The following is a 20307-nucleotide window of genomic DNA, read 5'->3' as shown; positions in this document are numbered from 1 at the left end:
ATGAAAAAAGTAGAAGTAGGATGAACCGCGCTGCCTGCATAGTTGGAAATGTGGAAAATTTTGAGGCAATAAGCATATTGAATTACTTTTGACTGATTTTACGGCATCCACAGTGGGCGCCCTAAGGCGCACCCTAAGACGCGCCCTGCGCATTTTATTTTATTTGAATATTTAAATAACAAAAATTGAAAAAAAATTTCATTTCATATATAAAAATTAATACATTATAATACGAATTAAAAAAAATCTGCAAAATCAACGACGGCGGTTACAGGCCCACACTTCTTCAATCATGTCGTTCATGAGTTGTGCATGGTCTTGTTGGTTGCGCATTGAGGCCTATCTAGCTAGAACCTCGTCGAAGCCAGACGACAATCCTCTAGCGGGGGGCTCGGTCGCCGTGCTGGACGAGCTAGATGCACTGTCATCATCGTTCCACTCGGTGATGCTCCCACCTTCATGCTCGACTATCATGTTGTGCATGATAATGCACGCATACATGACGTCGGCGATGATTTCCTTGAACCAAAGACGAGCCGACCCTCTCACAACGTTGGTGAGCTGCCGCGTGGTCGCGTCGGACAGACGTCCGACTTCGAATAGGCCTGCGGATCTGTTCCGCCGCCTCCGCCGCCGCCGCCTCCTCGCGCTGCAGTTCGAGTAAGCATTCCGCCATGGCCTCTTCAACGGCTGCATCTAAGGCTGCCGAGGTCTCCGAGTGCGAACTACCCAACTCTGATGAGCTAGAACTAGTGGTGTCATCGTCGTGGTTCATTTTGGTATGTGAGATAGGTAGAAGTGTGAGAGAGAAGAGAAACGAGAGAGGCGAGATGTTCGTATGAACAAGTGAATGAGAAACGAGGTTTAAATAGAAAAAAAAAATCAAAAACGCGTGGCATCGTCCGCGACCATCGTCCCCCGATCCCGCAATTGGGCGCCCGATGGAGCGGAAGATGGCCTATCGTCGGCGCCCATCGTCCTCCGAGCCCACAATGGTGCGGACGATGGCGCGGACGATAGGCCATCGTCCGCGCTTCAACCGCTGACGATGCATCGGGAGTGGGCGTAGGGCGCGGGCGATGGCGGGCACCCACAATGGGGCGGACGATGGCGCCCGCGGACGATGGCACGCATCGGGCGTCCCATTGTGGATGCAGGATGCCCTTAGGGCATGAATAACCCCGTCCCCATTTCCGGCCCCAAGTCCCCTCCACGTCACCATTCCTCTACAATTGCGGCCCAGGCCCCAACTGCTCTAACCCTGCAGGCCTCAACTAATAAATGACACTATTCACAATTTCAACATATTTAATTCATAAACGCAATTCGTTGAACAATTGAAACCGGGAAAATGCATTGTTCATTAGAAATTAACATTACATTACTAGACGAAGCAAATTTAAAATACTAGAAACCCGGGCCACGACTACTACTTCTTCATTTGGGCTCGAAGGTAGGCGATCATCTCACGGTGCAACTCGAGCTCGTCGTCCGACATCTTCGTTGTGTCCCTCGCTGTCAACTCCGTCAGCTGGCTCATCCGCCATGTAATACTCATCTCCGACAAAGTATCGGACATCTTATCCAGAGACGAATTGGTCGGCGGTGGCACCATAGCGGAGTTGCTCGCAGTTGCCTTCCCCTTTGCTTTCCTCTTGGCCGCCTTTATTCCCGTCGGGCGGCTCTGAATGCTAGGAGAGGAGCCGAAGACGTCGTCGTCCGTAACGTTGAGGTCGATCGCCGGACCTCCTTCGAGTTTCCGGAGATGGAAACTTTGGTTCTCTTCGCCGCCCCAGTTGCCGCCGGCTCGACACCGCTGGTGTACTTCGGGCTCTTCTCGACGAGCTTCCAAACCTCGAAGTACTTGAACGCCTTCTTCCCTTCAGTGAAGAACGCATCCTTCTCCTTCTCGACGAGGTCCGCCTCACTGTGCCCGCTCGGCCACATCCGGACTACGTTGGCCCACTTTCCGTTCCACTTGCTCATATCCGCCTGGACCCGGCCCCAATGCTTGCGCAGCTTCACGTAGCTACGCTCGATCGACCCTTTAGGACGGCCAGCGTTATACTTCTGAGCAATCCGCTCCCAGAAAGCCTTGCCGGTCTGCTGGTTGCCGATGATAGGATCCTCCGCGACGTCGATGTAGTTCCTCGCAAGCCACATTGTCTCTTGCGGACCGTACTTCTTCGGCCCATCCTTATCGCCGACCTTCTCCTTGCCCCGCTCTTGAGCGGGCTCCATCTCACTGAGCTCGAACTCTTCGGTGTTGACCGGCGATGTTACGTCGACGTTGCTACCGACTCCCGGACTAGGCTGTGGCTGCGATGGTTGCGACCCCGGTATGTACCAATTGTTCAAGTTAACGAACTCCTCCATCTCACGTTCATCGCTGTTGAACCAATCCATTGACGCTGAAATAAATGGTATAATAGAGATTGAAATGGAATGCACGTAAGATTGATGCACAAATGGAATGCTCGTATTTATAGACACAAAATCAAAAAAAATAAAAATAAATTGGACTTGCAGCCCGGCCCGAGAAGCGTGTAACGCTGGGCCGGGACTTGCGGATGCTGCCCGTCCCCCGAATAACGCTGTCCCAGGCCGGGCCGCGGGACAGGCACCAGGCCGGGATCGCGGCACGGGGACCGGCCCAGGCCGTGCCGCCTCCTCCTCCAACGTGCGGGACGGGCTGGGACTCGTGATTTGCGGCCCGACCCTCCGCGTTATTCATGCTCTTAGTGCCTAAAGTGACAAACATTTTTTCTATTATGTGATATGAGATTGAGGTGACCTAAGTTATAGGGTATCAGAATGTGGCTGCTTGTAATTTGGAATGGACAAAAATGCCTTTAGAGCATCTCCAGTAAGACTGGACGTCAAATAGCCCTCACATAGCCTTCACACTGCCACATCATCAGCACTACAATTTATCCTGCCACATCAGCTTGCCACATCAACTGGACATCAAATAGCCCTCACATAGCCTTCACACTACCTATCCACATCACTAATAACAATTATATAATTTAATTTACACTCGTATCAACATACGGAATTTAACTTACGAGACAAATACGGAAAATTCGAATAATAATGTTAAAATTTCAAAAAGTACAATACTTTAAAAAAATACATTTAAAAAAATTACATAAATTTACATAAAAACTAACGCCTTGCAATTCTCCGCGCCCACAACTCTTCAACTAAATCCTTTTGGAGTCGAATATGAGCCTCCGTCTGACGCATGTCGGCATGTGCTTGGAGGAGGGCTTCTTCATCGTGAGGTACCCCACCTCGTACGTTGGCGGTGGCGACGCCGTGGCTTGGACCGGCTTCATTATCGTCGTTGGCCCAATCAGTCAGTTGTACACCTTCATCTTCGACAATCATGTTGTGCATGATAATACAGACGTACATTATATCAGCAATGCAGTCGACATGTCACAAATGCGTTGGTCCCTTAACTGCAGCCCATCGAGCCTAAAGCACACCAAATGCGCGCTCCACGTCCTTTCACGCCGACTCCTGCCGCGTCGCAAAGTAGGCCTTCTTCGCATCTGATGCGCACCGGATCGTCTTCACAAAGACGGGCCACCTAGGGTATATCCCATCTGCCAAGTAGTAGCCCATATCATGCTGGTTGCCGTTGGCGACAAAACTGATGGCCGGACCGACGCCCTGGTACTGCTCGTTGAAAAGGGGCGACGAGTTGAGGACGTTTAGGTCGTTGTTCGAACCGGCTATCCCAAAATACGCATGCCAAATCCACAGCCGGTAATCAGCTACGGCCTCGAGGATCATCGTGGGATTCTTTCCCTGGTAGCCGGTCGTGTAGAACCCCTTCCAGGCAGCAGGACAGTTCTTCCACTCCCAATGCATACAATCTATGCTGCCTAACATTCCCGGGAACCCATGCTGATCCCCGTGCATCCGCAGCAGATTCCGGCAATCTTCGGGGGTAGGCTTTCGGATACTGATCACCGAATACTTCGATCACGCCCTGACAGAAATACTTCATACATTCGATGGCAGTCGTCTCACCGATGTGGAGGTATTCGTCCCACATGTCTGCCGCCGTGCCGTAGGCCAACTGCCTGATTGCCGCAGTGCACTTTTGAATAGGGGTGTGGCCGGGTCTGCCAGCCGCATCGTGCCTGAAGCGGAAATACAGATATCACTGCGCCAAAGCGTTAACAATACGCATAAACAAGTCCAGCCTCATCCTAAAACGACGCCTGAAATGGTTGGCGTTAAAACGCGGCTCCTCTGCGAAGTAATCTGTGAACAGGCGCTGATGTGCAGCTTCATGATCACGATCAACCACTTGTCGACGGTGGACAACTGGTCGTGGGCGAGGTGCCGCCGGCTGCATATAACTCTGCATCCATCGATCAACCTCACGGCTCGTATAGACATCTAGCTCTTCGTTCATCATACGCTCGTACTCATCCGCATCCCCACCACTACCACCAGCATTACTCATTTCTTAAATTGATCTTGAACAGAAAGTAAGGTAGAGAGAGAGTACTCGTTAAAACAAGTGGTGCGAATGAAAATGACGTTCAAAGCGCGTATATATAGTGTTTTCAAAAGAAAAAAAAAAATAATAAAATCTGACGCCGGTTTGACGCCGATCCGGGACCCACAATGGCGCCGTGAGGATCGGCATCGGAACCGGCGTCATCGCGCGAATCGGCATGGCCACGCCGATTTTGATGCCAATTTCGCCGACGCCGGTTCCAATGGTTCGGCGTCAGAACCGGCGTCGGCGAAAAATCGGCGTCGCGATTTTGACGCCGTTACTAGAGGGTTGGAGGCATTTTTTTCCTAAAAAAGTTTGAAAAAAAAAATTAAAAATCACTTTATATGTAAATACATCAAAACCTAGGGATTTTCAATGATACGTCAAAAGATCGAGGAAAATGTGCATTGATCAAAACAATTGCTTAAAATATGAGATTGAGGTGATATAAGTTGCATTACAGTGGAAATTTTGAATGGACAAAAATGTACATCAAGAATTTGTGGCTTTTTTGTCTTAAAAAAGTTTGAAAAGATGAAAAAACACTTTATATGTAAACACGACAAAATCTAGGATTTTTTCATAATAATATTTTTTTTTGGACTGCCAGTGGTCGAATTATCGAATATCAAATTGGAAGGACTATGTATGTAGTTCATTTTTTAAATTTGATATAAAATGATGAAGACCAAGATGTTAGTCTTTTACAATTACAATAATGATATTCTGTTTAGCTTTGGATGGAATGAATATTTTAATAAAATGATATTCCGATGAAAGAAAAATGATGTTAATATTCAACAATAATGATATTTTGTTAGATTAAAATTTATAGTATTATTTTGCTTTTGATGGAATGATGCTTTTCAAGAATAATGATATTGTGTAGAATTAAAACATTCTTTGTGTGAGTTGGCCAAGCGATAGAGAGGTTAATAATGTCCGAAGCCAAAAGTCTCGGGTTTGAGTCCTCAATGGCATAACCTTTAATTTATATTCATTTAACCATCCAAAAAAAAAATTCACATTATTTTGCACGCTACTACCTTTGAGGAAAAATGATATTATATATATTATTTTTTTTCAACAATGATAATTTTTTTCATGTGAAACTATGTAGTTATGTTATACTATTATTTAAAATTCTTATAAAATTATCTTTAATTTGAAATATATATGTTGTGAAAAATAATTTAAATTTATCGAGTTAGGTAACATTTAAAGTTTTGAGATAATAATTTTAATAGAGAAAGTGATTACTTTAATTTATTACATAACTGCCTAATAATTTTTTGTATGACAAAAATATCCTCAAAATGATATAGAGTTTTAATAAAAGTGATATAAATCGAGAATAAACTTAGATAATTTATTTTCGAATTTAATAATCTAAATTAGTTACACTTATGATCAGTTGAGGGTCTCACTTCTCCTCATTTTTTAGATTTCTTTCGTTATCTCCATGGCAAATGTTATACTATGAAAGTCGTCTAAACTGACTTACGAGTAGTTAATTTCAATATTCAAGATTCCACCGTTCCACGAAATTATTTATAATTTAAACGATGATAATTGAGATGCATGATTATGAACGCCACATAATAATATATTAGTATATTATTACTACTATTTTAAATGTTGAATTGAAACCGCCATATACTTATAACAAGGGTTGTGTCATTTTCATATACTATCAATTTTGTACCTTGATTAGCTTGCTCATAATCGAGGGTATCTATTTAATTTTCAAATAGAGCCATTTCAAAAATAATTAAGTCAATATTAAAAATATTACATGAGAATCGCAAATAAAGAATTCCCTTGAAATTATTTTTGTCTTAGTACGTGATATACTCTCTCAGACTCTCAGTTCCATAGTAAGAATCCTATATATTTTGCTATTCCAGTCCGTCTCATAATAAGAGTTCAATTTCACTTTTACCATAAATGGTAAATTGATCTCACATTCCAATAACTTATTCCACTCACATTTTATTAAAAAACTAATATTATATATAAATGAGATCCATATTCCATTAACTTATTTAACTCACTTTTCTTTACATTTCTTAAAACTCATGTCATATCTATCAACATATCTATCATATTATAACAATATAATATATGTAAAAATATAAATTAAAATATGGACTTATGCAATCAGTTTCCCCATTTTATTTTCTCTCATATTTTTTCATTCTCCACTTTAACTTACAAAACATGATTATACAAAATCTCGTGTCAAATAAGAAATATTTCGCTTAAGCGGGACCTGAGGAGCATTACTAAAATATGAAGTAATTTTAGAGAATAATATAACTACCGCAAATATGATTGAGATTCATATTATTTTATATAAAATCAGTTAAAAAGAAATTTTATACTATCAGATAGTTGAATATTATTAGATTAATAAATCAAATGGAGTATCTAATTGGTGTTTGTTAGTACTCCTATTAATTAAAGCATGCACAACGGTGGACGCCGGCCCCGCGTCCGTCCGTGCCAACGGCAAGGACGAGGCTCGCCGCCGCTGGCACGGCGCTGCTCGATGCGCCGTGCCAGCGAGCAGGTGACGTGGCGGCACGCGATTGGGCAACGGCATAGCCGTTGCCTTTGAATATTTTTTTTATTTAAAATTCGTTATTTAATTTTAAATAATGATAAAAAATAAAAAAAAAAAATTTTCCAAATCCCAAAACATGGCCGTTTTTTTGTCCGTTTTTCTGAATTTTTTTGATTTTTTTTATTTCCCCCCCCAAAATAATCTATAAATACACACATTCATCATTCATTTATCACATCAAATCATCTTTCATTCATCTCTCATTCATAATTCTCATACAAACTATCAATACGTTCATCCCTCACTCAAAACCTCAAATGTATTTCACCCATCTTATGGCGGAAGCGGAGCGCGAAGAACAAGAATACTACGAACAACATCGTGCCGCTTACGAAGCATACGACGGTTGGCCAGAGGATTGAGACAAGACACACAATGCGCGATACCCGAACCCACATTCAGCTACAAGAAGACCTAATCAAACACATGTGAGCGAAATTCGGCAACGAGTAGTGGTTTTTTTAATTTTTAGTATTTTAATTATGTAATTTTTAATTTTTAGGATTTTAATTATGTCGTTTTTATTTTATTTGTCATTTGTAATATTATTTAGGTTTTTTTAATGAATTTTAGTATTATGAAAATGTTTTTGTTTAATTGAATTTTAAATTAATTGTGCTCGTCATTGCGGAAGAGCACAACTGTCTCTGTTGTGCTCTTGTCAGAGAGCAGGCAGAAAAAGTGGGCCCGGACCCACAACCGTGCCGCTGGCGAGAGCACGGTTGTGGATGCTCTTAATAAGATAGCAGCGGAGTATTTGATTTGACTCGAATGTCTCACTTATCGGCATTTTTGAATTTTCAATTCTCCTCTCTTATAACAAAAAACCTACTACCTTTTTTAAACAGGTAGCCAAAACTGACTAGGGGTTGTTAATTAAAAATTTTCACACTCAACTTATTAAATTTATGTATAATGGACGTTGGAAGTTAAAAATAATTTGTGTCCAAGTTATGCACATACATTATATACTCCAATCACGACCAATTGATTAAATAAAAATTAGACAATTTCTATTGAGATTTATTGTTTTTTACCAATACTTTACAATTGTATATATATGTTCAGGCATATTGACCACTCATTATTTATAATTTTATCTTTACGTAACATTTTATAACGAGAACGGCGATTATACAAGCAAATATGTAAAATGATGAATGTATAGAATCTTGGCCTGATTCTAGCATTTTTCATGAATTCTAAATGTGATTTTAAGTATCACATAACTTCATAAATCGTGCTAATTATTTTCGGCTGGTCAATCGTTCGACCTGGCTGGTGATGTGGATTAATTTTTTAATCTTATTTGGCACAACTAATCCTACATGTATATTTTTGACGCGCATAATTTTAAAAAATGTAAGCATGCTTCTTTTCTGCCAGAAACTGACGTCGTTTGTCGTCGGTGTGAAGGATTGGCAGTAAGAAGTTGCAGACATAAAATGACGTCGACTATGAGCGGAGATGGGGTGAAGAAGACGACGAGTGTGAGAGATGAAGTGAAGAATGTTGTGAATTTCTTTCTTTTTTTACTTTTAAATTTTTTTATTAAAACACGGTGGCGTTTTAGTTAAAATCCGGCGTGAAAACGTAGATATGCCGACTGCCACATCAGTTTCAATTTGATTGGAGAAGAGTCTAGTCAGGTCGGGTTGGGGAAAAATTAGCACGTTGTGAAAGTTTGTGTATTTTAGACCACTTTTAAACTTCGTGCAAAATATCATAATCGAGCACAAATTCGAGATTTTAGGGACTGATATCCCTTTTATAGATACTCCATTTGTCCCCCCAAAATAGACATAGTTTTTCTATATTTGGCTGTCCAAGTTTTGAACTACTAATAACGTGGATTCCACAATCCACTAATATTACTTTCACTACCTTTTCTTCATTTATCTCTTACTTTACCAATTGAACATTAAATCCCGCGCCATATATAATTTTGATTAATTTTTTGGGACGATGAGTGTAATTACAAACAAGTTGAATGTGAAACACCAAATAACTTGGGTTGACTTATCAGTGAAATATGCAAAGCAATGTTTTAAAAACCGGACCAGTGAGTGAACCGGCAAAGCCACTGGTTCATGGTTCAACCGGTCCAACCGGTTTAATCACTGGTCGAACCGTTATACTGTTATAAATGTGTATATATATAATTAAATAATATACCAAATATTTTTAATTAAGTGAATGATAGAATATATAATATACTAATAGTATATCCCAAAAACATTACACCTCCACCTATAAAAGTTTAGTGAATAATATAATTTTATTAATTTTTTTATCAATAAATATAATTAAATATATAAATTATACTAGTAGTAAGTTATTGTAAAAAAAAATTTAATATTTATGTATAAAATAAATAATTTCATAGTATTATTTTCAAAAAGTAATGTGGCAAAATAATATTATACATAAAGGTATATGAATAAACATAAATTAAAAACATATATTTAGTAAATACTCCTAGTATATAATCAAATAGTAGTAAACTTTAAGTATAATTAATCACACCTTCATAATATATATATATATATATATACGTATTATACAAATAATAATAAAACTATCAGTAGTAAGCAATATATAAATAAAGTGGATGATAATTAAATATCATAATTAGTATTACTAATTACTTTGCTATTAAACACGAATTATTAGTTTATATATAAAAAATATTTCGTGTTTAACATATAAAAATAACTTATGTTCATGTTATTACCAAGAAGTCCTTGTGGTGTAGTGATAAAATTGTTAATAAGTTCACCGGGAGGTCTTGAGTTCGATTCCTATCAAGGCTGAAATTTTTAAAAAATTTTTGAAAAGCATTTAAACCGGTCTCCGGATCCCGGTCAGACCGGTCCGGCCAGCCGGTTTCGGCGGTTCATGGCGGTTAAACATGTCACTGGTTTTATAGGGCTAATCGGACCGGACCACTTACCGGTTCGCGGCCGAACCGGTCGAACTGGCCGGTCCGGTTCGGTTTTTAAAACATTGATGCAAAGTCATATGAAAAGTCTCCGGTCCCATACAACGGCTGGATAGCTAGGTTGTATACTTGTTTCTCTTATATGCAAAAAATTGTCATTTCAAAAGTAATTAAATTATAGTACTACTATTTTAATAAACTAATTAGAAAATACAAAATAATAAAATTGCTTATAATAACATATCCACCTATTTTTTGTTGGGTCTTTTTTGTTGTCGTGCATGGAATATGCAGCGGAACATACAACTTTAAAAAGCATCTGTAAGAAATTTCTACTACTTGTGTAAACAATTTTCTATCTTTCTTGTGAAATGATTGAATTATTCAATTGAAACCACTACTTTGGAGATCAAAATAGGGAGTATTAACTTATTAAGGCTTATTACCACTTTTCTATATTCTTGTGAGAATGTTTTTTTTGACTTAATGGTAAAATATTCTCATGAATTGTATGACCAGACTATGCAACGATTATTTTGCGCATCATTATTTTGATGCAACTTTCTAAAAAGTCACTCTTAAATATATACTACATCATAAAACACTCTCATTGAGTTCTTGTTCAGTTGTTCTGTCCATTCAACAATTCATCATTAATTATCTTTGTTATTTTGTGGTCTAAAATTTTTAAAGATGTGTCGTATTGTGACCTTGTTTGTAGAAGACGTAATTATCTTTAAAGAAACGTCACATTCCTGTATACGTATAGTTTTATTAGGATCTCCACAAAATACCATTTTCACTTTTAGTTTCTATGACATCAAAGCATTAAAGAGAGAATGATGAAAGTAATCATGATCAATCGAATCATATCTAATAGTGTTTGATTTTTTTTCTCTTGGATACTCCATTTATTTGTAACATATCCAGAGTGTCCACACCAATCAAATTCTATATGATTTGAATTAATCAAGAAATTTTTTCCTTAGTGTGATCATAAGATTTAATAATTTTGTCACTGTAAAATGACTGTAATTTATCCGATCATAAGCTTTCAATATATGGTTACTTAGTCAGGATTTGATAATATATGGAAAATTCAACCCTTTCATTGATTTTGAACTTTGAAGTTATAAGCAGTATGATGATGTATTCATTGATAATGAATATACATGTAATCAATTAATATAGTCAAAGACTGAGAAATATTCGTCCATTGTCGCTATTAAAAAAAGTGCTCTATGTTTGACCCGTTTATAATTTGTTTATCAATAAATAGAGAACAAATACATATGTCACACAACACCACAAAGTCAACCAAAAATGGTGGCATCTTTGTTCCTAGTGTAAAAATCATGGATTAATTATGCCCGGTCAATGGATTTTGACCAAATAATAAATGTGACGAGACATTTAATTTTGTGAAATTAAATGACATAGCGTCGATCTACCTTTTACGTAGATAAATGTAGTATATTCACTTTCTCAAATCCGATTTCCGGTGAGTGAGAAATAGTGGATTAAAGTTGGAGCTTAGGGAATAATTAACTAGTGTTAATTATCCCACATTGGAGGATTACCACATCTTTTAATGTGCTTAAATTAAGTGCCTTTATGTTACTTAATAATTATAGTGGACCAAGATGGGTGAAAGAGCCCACCCGCGCGCACACGCGCGCGCTGCCGCCGCCCCGCCCGCCCCCGAGCCCATGCCCGTGCTCGCGCTCGCAGGCCGCGGGCCCGATCTTGATCTTGATCTTGGACTTGGACTTGGCAATTGGTCTTTGGGTGGTCTTTGGGCTTGGTGCTTGGCCCAAACTAATCTTTTTAGACCACCGCCGAGTCAGCAGTCCAAGTGGCTTGACACGTCGTCAAGCGAGGCACAGTCACGACTGCCACATAAGAAATCCACACGCTAAAGGCACACGCTCGTAACCGCCGGCGGTTACGAATCTGCCATGATGAGCCTTCATGGCTTGGTTGACCCTGCATGGTAGCTTGGCCTATAAATAGACTAGCCATTCCACTGCATTCTACACACAATTCACAAGCATAAGCTCTCTCCCTCTCTCTGCATAGTTTTTCTGTCGAAGCTCTGCCCTCTCCTCCATCCAGTTCGCCGGAGCTCTGCTGATTGCGGTGCTGCATTAAAAGAGACGTAGCCGTTTTACCTTTGGGGACGACACGCCAAACCGAGAGCACTACTGGGGCGTATCTCGTCTTGCGGGAAGAGGCCTCCTCGACTCGGCTATCATACTGGTTTAGTTGTTTCGATTTCTATTGTAATTTCATTAGTTTAGTTTCTCCTTTTCTTTCTTTTGGGTTGTATTACGCCATACTGTTATCTCTTGTAATCCCAGAAACCAACACCTAGTTTTTTCCTTAGCCTTCATAGCAGCATGGGCTTTAGGTTTACTCTCGCGGCGAGGCCGCGGCGACAATTTGCCTCCGTGGCCCAGTCCCCTCCCGATAGTCGGAAATATCTTCCAACTCCGCGGGAACCCTCTTAAGTCCTTAGCCGATCTCGCCAAAACCTACGGCCCCTTGATGTCCCTCCGCTTCGGGACTCAACTTGTTGTCGTCGTCTCCTTGCCCGAGGTCGCGATGGAGGTACTACACAAGCAAGGCCACACCTTCTCCAGCCGCTCCCTCCCCGCCGCAGTCAACGTCTACGGCTTCAACAAGGCCTTGTGGACCATGATGCCCACTGACTCCGCCCCGTGGAAACGATTCCGGAAAATGGGGAAAGAGAAGCTCTTTTCTAACGAGGTAATACGGATATATTTATTTATTTTATACCAGTTTGTTAGACGATATGAATTTTACTGCATAATTGGTAAATTAAAAGAAATTAAAAAAAATGATTAAAGTTTTGTTAGTTGAAAAATGAAGCCCACCATATTAGAAAAAGGAAATTAAAATAAATAAATATAGAAAATGTTTGGTGGACGGGTCAAAATAAACAAAAAACTGTTCCTAATGATGAAGAAAGTAATTATTAGGGGTTCAATTTGATTAGGTTTATTTTTTTTTATAATATCCCCTTCGTTCCATGTTACTTGATGATTTTTTTTGATAACGCCAATGCTTATCCATCAGGCGCTTCATCAAACGGAGGGACAACGTCAGGAGGCGTTGCGAAGGCTCGCCAAGCACGTGCGGGGTTCAGTGAGCGGGGCGAGGTGATGAACGTAGGGGCGGCGACGTTCACCACCATGACCGACCTTGTGTTGTCGACCCTCTTCTCGGTCCATCTCACCGACTACACCACCCCGGATTCCACCATGACCAAGGAGTTCAAGGCGAATGTGAATGCCTTGTCGAGATATATTGGGATTCCGAATATTTCTGACTTTTTCCCGATCTTAGCGCCATTGGATCTGCAAGGGATTCGACGGAAGATCGGGCATCATCTTAAGAAGCTGTTGGATTTTGTGGACGACTTAGTCGACAAGCGAAAGCTTGAACGGATGGACTCCGACTACCGCAAAAAGAACGATTTTCTCGACACACTTCTTGACCTTGCGGATGGAGCTGAGTACGATTTGACCAAAGAAGAAATCAGTCTTCTCTTGGTGGTGAGTATTATTCTCTAAGTAAGTAAGCATTTCTTATTGGACATGACATTTGAATCTTTGATATAATGAGTGGCAGCCGTGACTGTGCCTCGCTTGACGACGTGTCAAGCCACTTGGATTGCTGACTCGGCGGTGGTCTAAAAAGAATAGTTTGGGCCAAGCCCCAAGCCCAAACACCACCCAAAGACCAATTGCCAAGATCCAAGTCCAAGTCCAAGTCCAAGATCAAGATCAAGATCGGGCCCGGGCCCGAGGCCCGAGGCCGCGAGCGCGAGCACGTGCACGGGCACAGGAACGGGCTCGGGCTCGGGCGGGCCGCGGCGGCGGCGCGCGCGTGTGCGCGCGTGTGGGCTCTTTCACCCATCTTGGTCCACTATAATTATTAAGTAACATAAAGTCACTTAATTTATAAACATTAAAAGATGTGTTAATCCTCCAATGTGGGATAATTAACACTAGTTAATTATTCCCTAAGCTCCAACTCCAAGCTTTAATTAAAAGCTAATTATGCCCAACTTTAATCCACTATTTCTCACTCACCGGAAATCGGATTTGAGAAAGTGAATATACTACATTTATCTACGTAAAATGTAGATTGACGCTATGTCATTTAATTTCACAAAATTAAATGTCTCGTCACATTTATTATTTGGTCAAAATCCATTGACCGGGCATATTTAATCCATGATTTTTACAATCCCCCACATGAGTGGAAATAGCCAAATGCATATGCATGCAGACACAAGCTCAACCATCGAGAGGTATATAAGCATAAGGATAGGTAGTTGTTGACTTTGAACCCTCCATAGTCGACACCATCGGATACACAGGCGGCGTAGCGCGATGCTTTGAACTAATTCCCCACGGCGTGCACCGAGACAATGATGTTAACGCTTAAACACCTCAACCTCATCCGTTCTCACGTTTTGTGTCCATTGCGGTCTTGGACACCACTTTGGATTCATAAGTGTGTTTTATGAAGAGACCACACTTCACACTTACATAGGTGATTCTTAGTCAAGTACCTTGCCATACTTGGTCTCTTTGAGAACTCCATCTCTTTGAGTTTCTTAAGAACCATTAGAAGTCATAGACTTGGCCTTTACCACTCGGCAAGTTCTCCAACACTCTATTGCTCTCTAGGGAATAGATATAGTTGAGTGTTTCTCATGAACTCTCATAGCTTAGTTGTCCCTTTGAACCAAGTTCTTGGGATCTCCAGTCATCATGGTTGGGTTACCGCTATGATAATTCTTTAGTTTGTGGATTTCAAACCCATTCCCTCTAGCAACTTATTCATTTGATCACGGTTTAACCCTTTGGTTAGCGGATCCGCTAGATTATCTATTGACTTCACATAGTCAATTGTAATCACGCCAGTTGTGATCAAATGTCTCACGGTGTTATGTTGTCGACGTATATGTCGAGACTTACCGTTATAGAAACCATTGTTTGCCCTTCCAATAGCCGCTTGGCTATCGCAGTGGATTAGCACTGGTGGCACTGGCTTAGACCAACATGGAATATCTTCAAGGAAGTTCTTAAGCCACTAGGCTTCCTCACCCGCCTTATCTAAGGCAATGAACTCCGATTCCATTGTTGATCGGGCTACACATGTCTGTTTTGTGGATTTCCACGATACAGCACCTCCCCCAATAGTAAAGACGTATCCACTTGTTGAAAGTGAGTCTCTATTATCGGATATCCAATTGGCATCACAGTACCCTTCAAGTACCGGGGGGTATCTCGAGAAGTGTAGCCCAAGATTTTGAGTATGTTTTAAATATCTCAAAACCCTCACAAGAGCTCTCCAATGCTCTTTGCTTGGATTGCTCGTGTAACGACTCAACTTGTTCACGGCACAAGCAATGTCAGGTCGAGTGCAATTAGTCAAGTACATAATGCACCCGATGACCCGTGCATACTCTTCTTGTGCAACGGGCTCGCCTTTGTTCTTGCTCAAGTGAACGTCGAGTTCAATTGGAGTCTTAACCGGCGCGCCATCATAGGCTTTGAATTTATTCAATATCTTCTCAACATAATGTGATTGTGTTAAGATGATTCCATCATTCGTTCTTAGAATCTTCATTCTAAGAATTACATCGGCTAGACCCATGTCTTTCATATCAAAGTTTCTCTTTAACATGGCCTTTGTATCGTTAATTACTTGAGTGTTGCTACCCAAGATTAACATATCATCAACGTAGAGACACACTATAACATGACCGTTATTAGTGCTCTTGATGTAGACACATTTGTCGCACTTGTTGATTTTAAACCCATTTGATAACATCACATTATCAAACTTCAAGTTCCACTGCAATGGCGCTTGTTTCAATCCATATAGGGACTTTACGAGCTTGCATACCTTTTTCTCTTGTCCAGGTACTACAAACCCTTCGGGTTGTTCCATATAGATTTCATCTTCTAGTTCACCATTCAGAAACGCGGTCTTTACATCCATTTGATGAATCTCAAGATTGTGCAATGCAGCAATAGCGAGAAGCACCCGGATAGATGTAATCCTTGTTACAGGTGAATAGGTATCGAAGAAGTCATGTCCTTCCTTTTGTTTAAAACCCTTTACTACTAATCGGGCTTTATACTTATCAACTGTTCCATCGGCCTTAAACTTTCTTTTGCATCCTAAAGGTTTCGCACCTTCGGGCAAATCAACCAACACCCATGTGTGGTTTAGCAAAATTGAATCAATTTCACTTTGAACAGCTTCTCTCCAATGCAGCCCGTCTGGGCCAGCAAAGGCTACTTTTATCGATGTTGGTTCTTCATCCAACATGAAAGCAATGTAGTCAGGACCAAAAGTTTTTGGTATTTTGACTCTATTACCACGTCTTAGTACTGTATCTTTTGGATCGGGCCTTGCACGCTTGCGCGATTCAGGTTCCGCATCCGCTGATTTAGAACTAGTGGCTTCTTCTTCCACTGGTTTAGAACTAGTGGCTTCTTCAATTCTTGTCTCAGAATTGGTTGAGACTTTTTCCTTGTCTTTGCAAGGAAATGTATTTTCGAGAAATAAAGCATTCCTCGACTCAATTGTTGTTCCTACTGTGATAGTCGATATTTCAGACTTGTGAACAACAAATCGATATGCACTACTGTTAAGTGCATATCCAATGAAGATGCAATCAACCGTCTTAGGTCCGATTGTAACTTCTTTGGGCGGAGGAACCATCACCTTTGCCAAACACCCCCACACTTTAAGGTATTTGTAGGATGGCTTCCTTCCCTTCCACAACTCATAAGGAGTGACATCTTTTCCTTTGAGAGGGATCTTATTCAAGATATAGTTGGCTGTCAAAACAGCTTCCCCCACATGTTATGTGGTAATCCTGAAGTTAGAAGCAGTGCATTCATCATCTCTTTTATAGTTCGATTTTTGCGTTCTGCAACACCATTAGATTGTGGTGAATATGGTGCAGTCGTTTGATGGATTATACCACTTTCGTTGCATAATTCCTCAAACGGGGCTACATATTCGCCTCCTCTATCGCTTCGAATCGTTTTGATTTTACAACCAAGTTGATTCTCAACTTCGTTCTTATAATTTTTGAACGCTTCTATTGCTTCATCTTTACTTCTTAAAAGATAAATGTAGCAATACCTTGTGCAATCATCTATGAAAGTGATAAAGTACTTTTTACCACCTCTTGTTTGCACCATCTTTAAATCACATACATCCGTGTGAATTAATTCAAGGGGTTTTGTGCTTCGTTCAACCGAATGAAACGACAACTTAGTCATTTTTGCTTCAAGACAAATTTCACATTTATCTTGAATATCCAATTCATTAGCCTTTAGTAAATCTAAATTTACTAATCTTTTAATGGCTTTAGAATTTACATGTCCCAATCTACAATGCCACAAATTTGAACACTCAGTCAAGTAAGAGGAAGTAGATGCTTTATTTTTATTAGCCAAAGGCTTTGCAACACTGCGAGTTGCCACACTAAGCTTGAAAAGCCCATCGGTTACATAACCTTTTCCGAAGGGATTTTCCAAACTTATACAAAGTAAACCTATCAGACTCAAATACAAGTTTAACCCCTTATTAACTAGTATTGATCCTGACACTAGGTTCTTGCGGATGTCCGGGACATGCAGCACAACCTTCAAAGTGATTGTGACGCCAGACGTCATCATGAGAACCACGTTACCAACGCCGAGGACTTCGGACGATGCTTGATTCCCCATGTTGATCTTCCTCCCTTCAGAACAACATCTTTTGATACCACATCTTGAAGTCTGATCCTCCAAACTTGGGTGGTTTCTCGGCAGGTGGCATCATTCTTGGTGCCAAAGGTGCCGCAGTTGGTCCTTAGAAGGAACCAATTTCGTTGCCCCCGAAGGAGCCAACAACTTGGTTGGGCATAGAGCCCCCCATGTTCGTGTTGGGCATAGTGCCCCCCACATTCGTGTTGATCCCGGAAGATCCAACACCAGTATTGAGCCCGAAGGCACCAACACTCGATCTATTAAAGGATCCGAAGGAACCACTAAAAGTGGAACCAACCGAACCACCAAAGGTGGAACCAGTGGACGCCCCGAAGGGGTTTCAGTTTAGGAGGTCTCTTCCCGCAAGACGAGATACGCCCCGGAGATGAGATACGCCCCGCAAGACGAGATACGCCCCGGAGACGAGATACGCCCCGGTAGTTTCGAAAGTTTTAGTTCAGTTTAGGAGGTCTCTTCCCGCAAGACGAGATACGCCCCGGTAGTGCTCTTCGGTTTGGCGTGTCGTCCCCAAAGGTAAAACGGCTACGTCTCTATTGATGCAGCACCGCAATCAGTAGAGCTCCGACGAACGGGATGAAGGAGAGGGCAGAGCTTCGACAGAAGGACAATGCAGAAAGAGGGAGAGAGCTAATGCAGAGAATGCTTGTATGTGTGTCCTAATGCAGTGGTATGGCTAGCCTATTTATAGGCCAAGCCACCATGCAGGGTCAACCAGCCATTGAAGGCTCATCATGGCAATTCGTAACCGACGTCGGTTACAGGCGTGTGGCTGGAGAGTGTGGATTTCTCACGTGGCAGCCGTGACTGTGCCTCGCTTGACGACGTGTCAAGCCACTTGGATTGCTGACTCGGCGGTGGTCTAAAAAGAATAGTTTGGGCCAAGCCCCATGCCCAAAGACCACCCAAAGACCAATTGCCAAGATCCAAGTCCAAGTCCAAGATCGGGATCGGGCTCGGGCGGGCGGCGGAGGCGGCGCTCGCTTGTGCGCGCGTGTGGGCTCTTTCACCCATCTTGGTCCACTATAATTATTACGTAACATAAAGTCACTTAATTTATACACATTAAAAGATGTGTTAATCCTCCAATGTGGGATAATTAACACTAGTTAATTATTCCCTAAGCTCCAACACCAAGCTTTAATTAAAAGCTAATTATGCCCAACTTTAATCCACTATTTCTCACTCACCGGAAATCGGATTTGAGAAAGTGAATATACTACATTTATCTACGTAAAATGTAGATCGACGCTATGTCATTTAATTTCACAAAATTAAATGTCTCGTCACATTTATTATTTGGTCAAAATCCATTGACCGGGCATATTTAATCCATGATTTTTACAGGTAGAACTACTACTCCATCCCGACAAAATGGCAAAGGTGAAAGCGGAGTGTTCTTGGAGATAAAAGCATGGCGGAAGCATCAGACATCTCCAAACTCCCATACTTGGAAGCCACAGTGAATGAAGCGTCCCTCCCTCACCCCTAGTAGGTCCACGTGAAGCGAGAGAGGAAACACGGGTAAATGGTTGTGAACTTTTGGGCAATTACTAAAGATCCCAAGATATGGAAGAATCCCGAGATGTTTGAGCCTGAAAGGTTTTTGGGTACAGGTATAGATTTCGAGGGCCAACATTTCCAGCTAATTCCATTTGGATCGGGGATAAGAATTTGCCCTGGCTTGCCACTAGCTAGTCGTATGTTGTTCTGCTTGGTGGCCACATTGTGTCATAACTTTGACTGGGAGCTTCCAGGAGGGTTTGAATCCAAAGTAATCCAGAGAGAAGATGTGTTTGGACTATCGCTGCAAAAGAAACTCTCCCTTACGGCCAAACCTAAACCCATCAAGCTTTGATGGATTTTGAATTCGTGTTGCTGAATAAATGTACGAATAAAATGTGAAACACTATTGTAAGGTTTCCTTGTCATTATATAAATCACTATCATTACATGAAGCTCGCAAGTTGTGCCAAACATCATTGAACATAAGTTTTGCTTCATTTTATCTTCATTTGCTTTTCCTTAATCATTCCTTGATTCTTGCCTTTGATTGAGATCTTCTTTCCAATACAACTAATAAAGTAAAACTTACACCATTCTCTTGATTTTTTTTATTTTATTATTATTATTATTATTATAATAATTATTATTACTCCATCCCACTCTAACTAAAATATTTCTTAATCGATATACGATTTTATGTAGTGTTGATTTGTTAGTTAAGTGGAGAGAGAATAGAGTAAAGATAATAAAGTAGAGAAAATTATGTTTCTATTTTAAAAAATCTTCACTCCATCCAAAAAAAATAGTCTCATTTATGGACGACACGAATTTTAATAATTAATTGACAAAGTATGAGAGAGAGAAGAAAAAGTGGAAAAAA

The 20307-nt window shown here is 40.8% G+C and overlaps 1 pseudogene; it reads left to right on the top strand.

Moving 5' to 3' along the window:
* Positions 1–1765: 1765 nt before the first annotated feature.
* Positions 1766–19826, top strand: LOC121765690 (annotated as a pseudogene).
* Positions 19827–20307: the final 481 nt, after the last annotated feature.

This window comes from Salvia splendens, chromosome 14 (genome assembly GCF_004379255.2).
Source record: "Salvia splendens isolate huo1 chromosome 14, SspV2, whole genome shotgun sequence".
Taxonomy (NCBI): Eukaryota; Viridiplantae; Streptophyta; class Magnoliopsida; order Lamiales; family Lamiaceae; genus Salvia; species Salvia splendens.
This window is presented reverse-complemented; position numbering and strand designations above follow the sequence as displayed.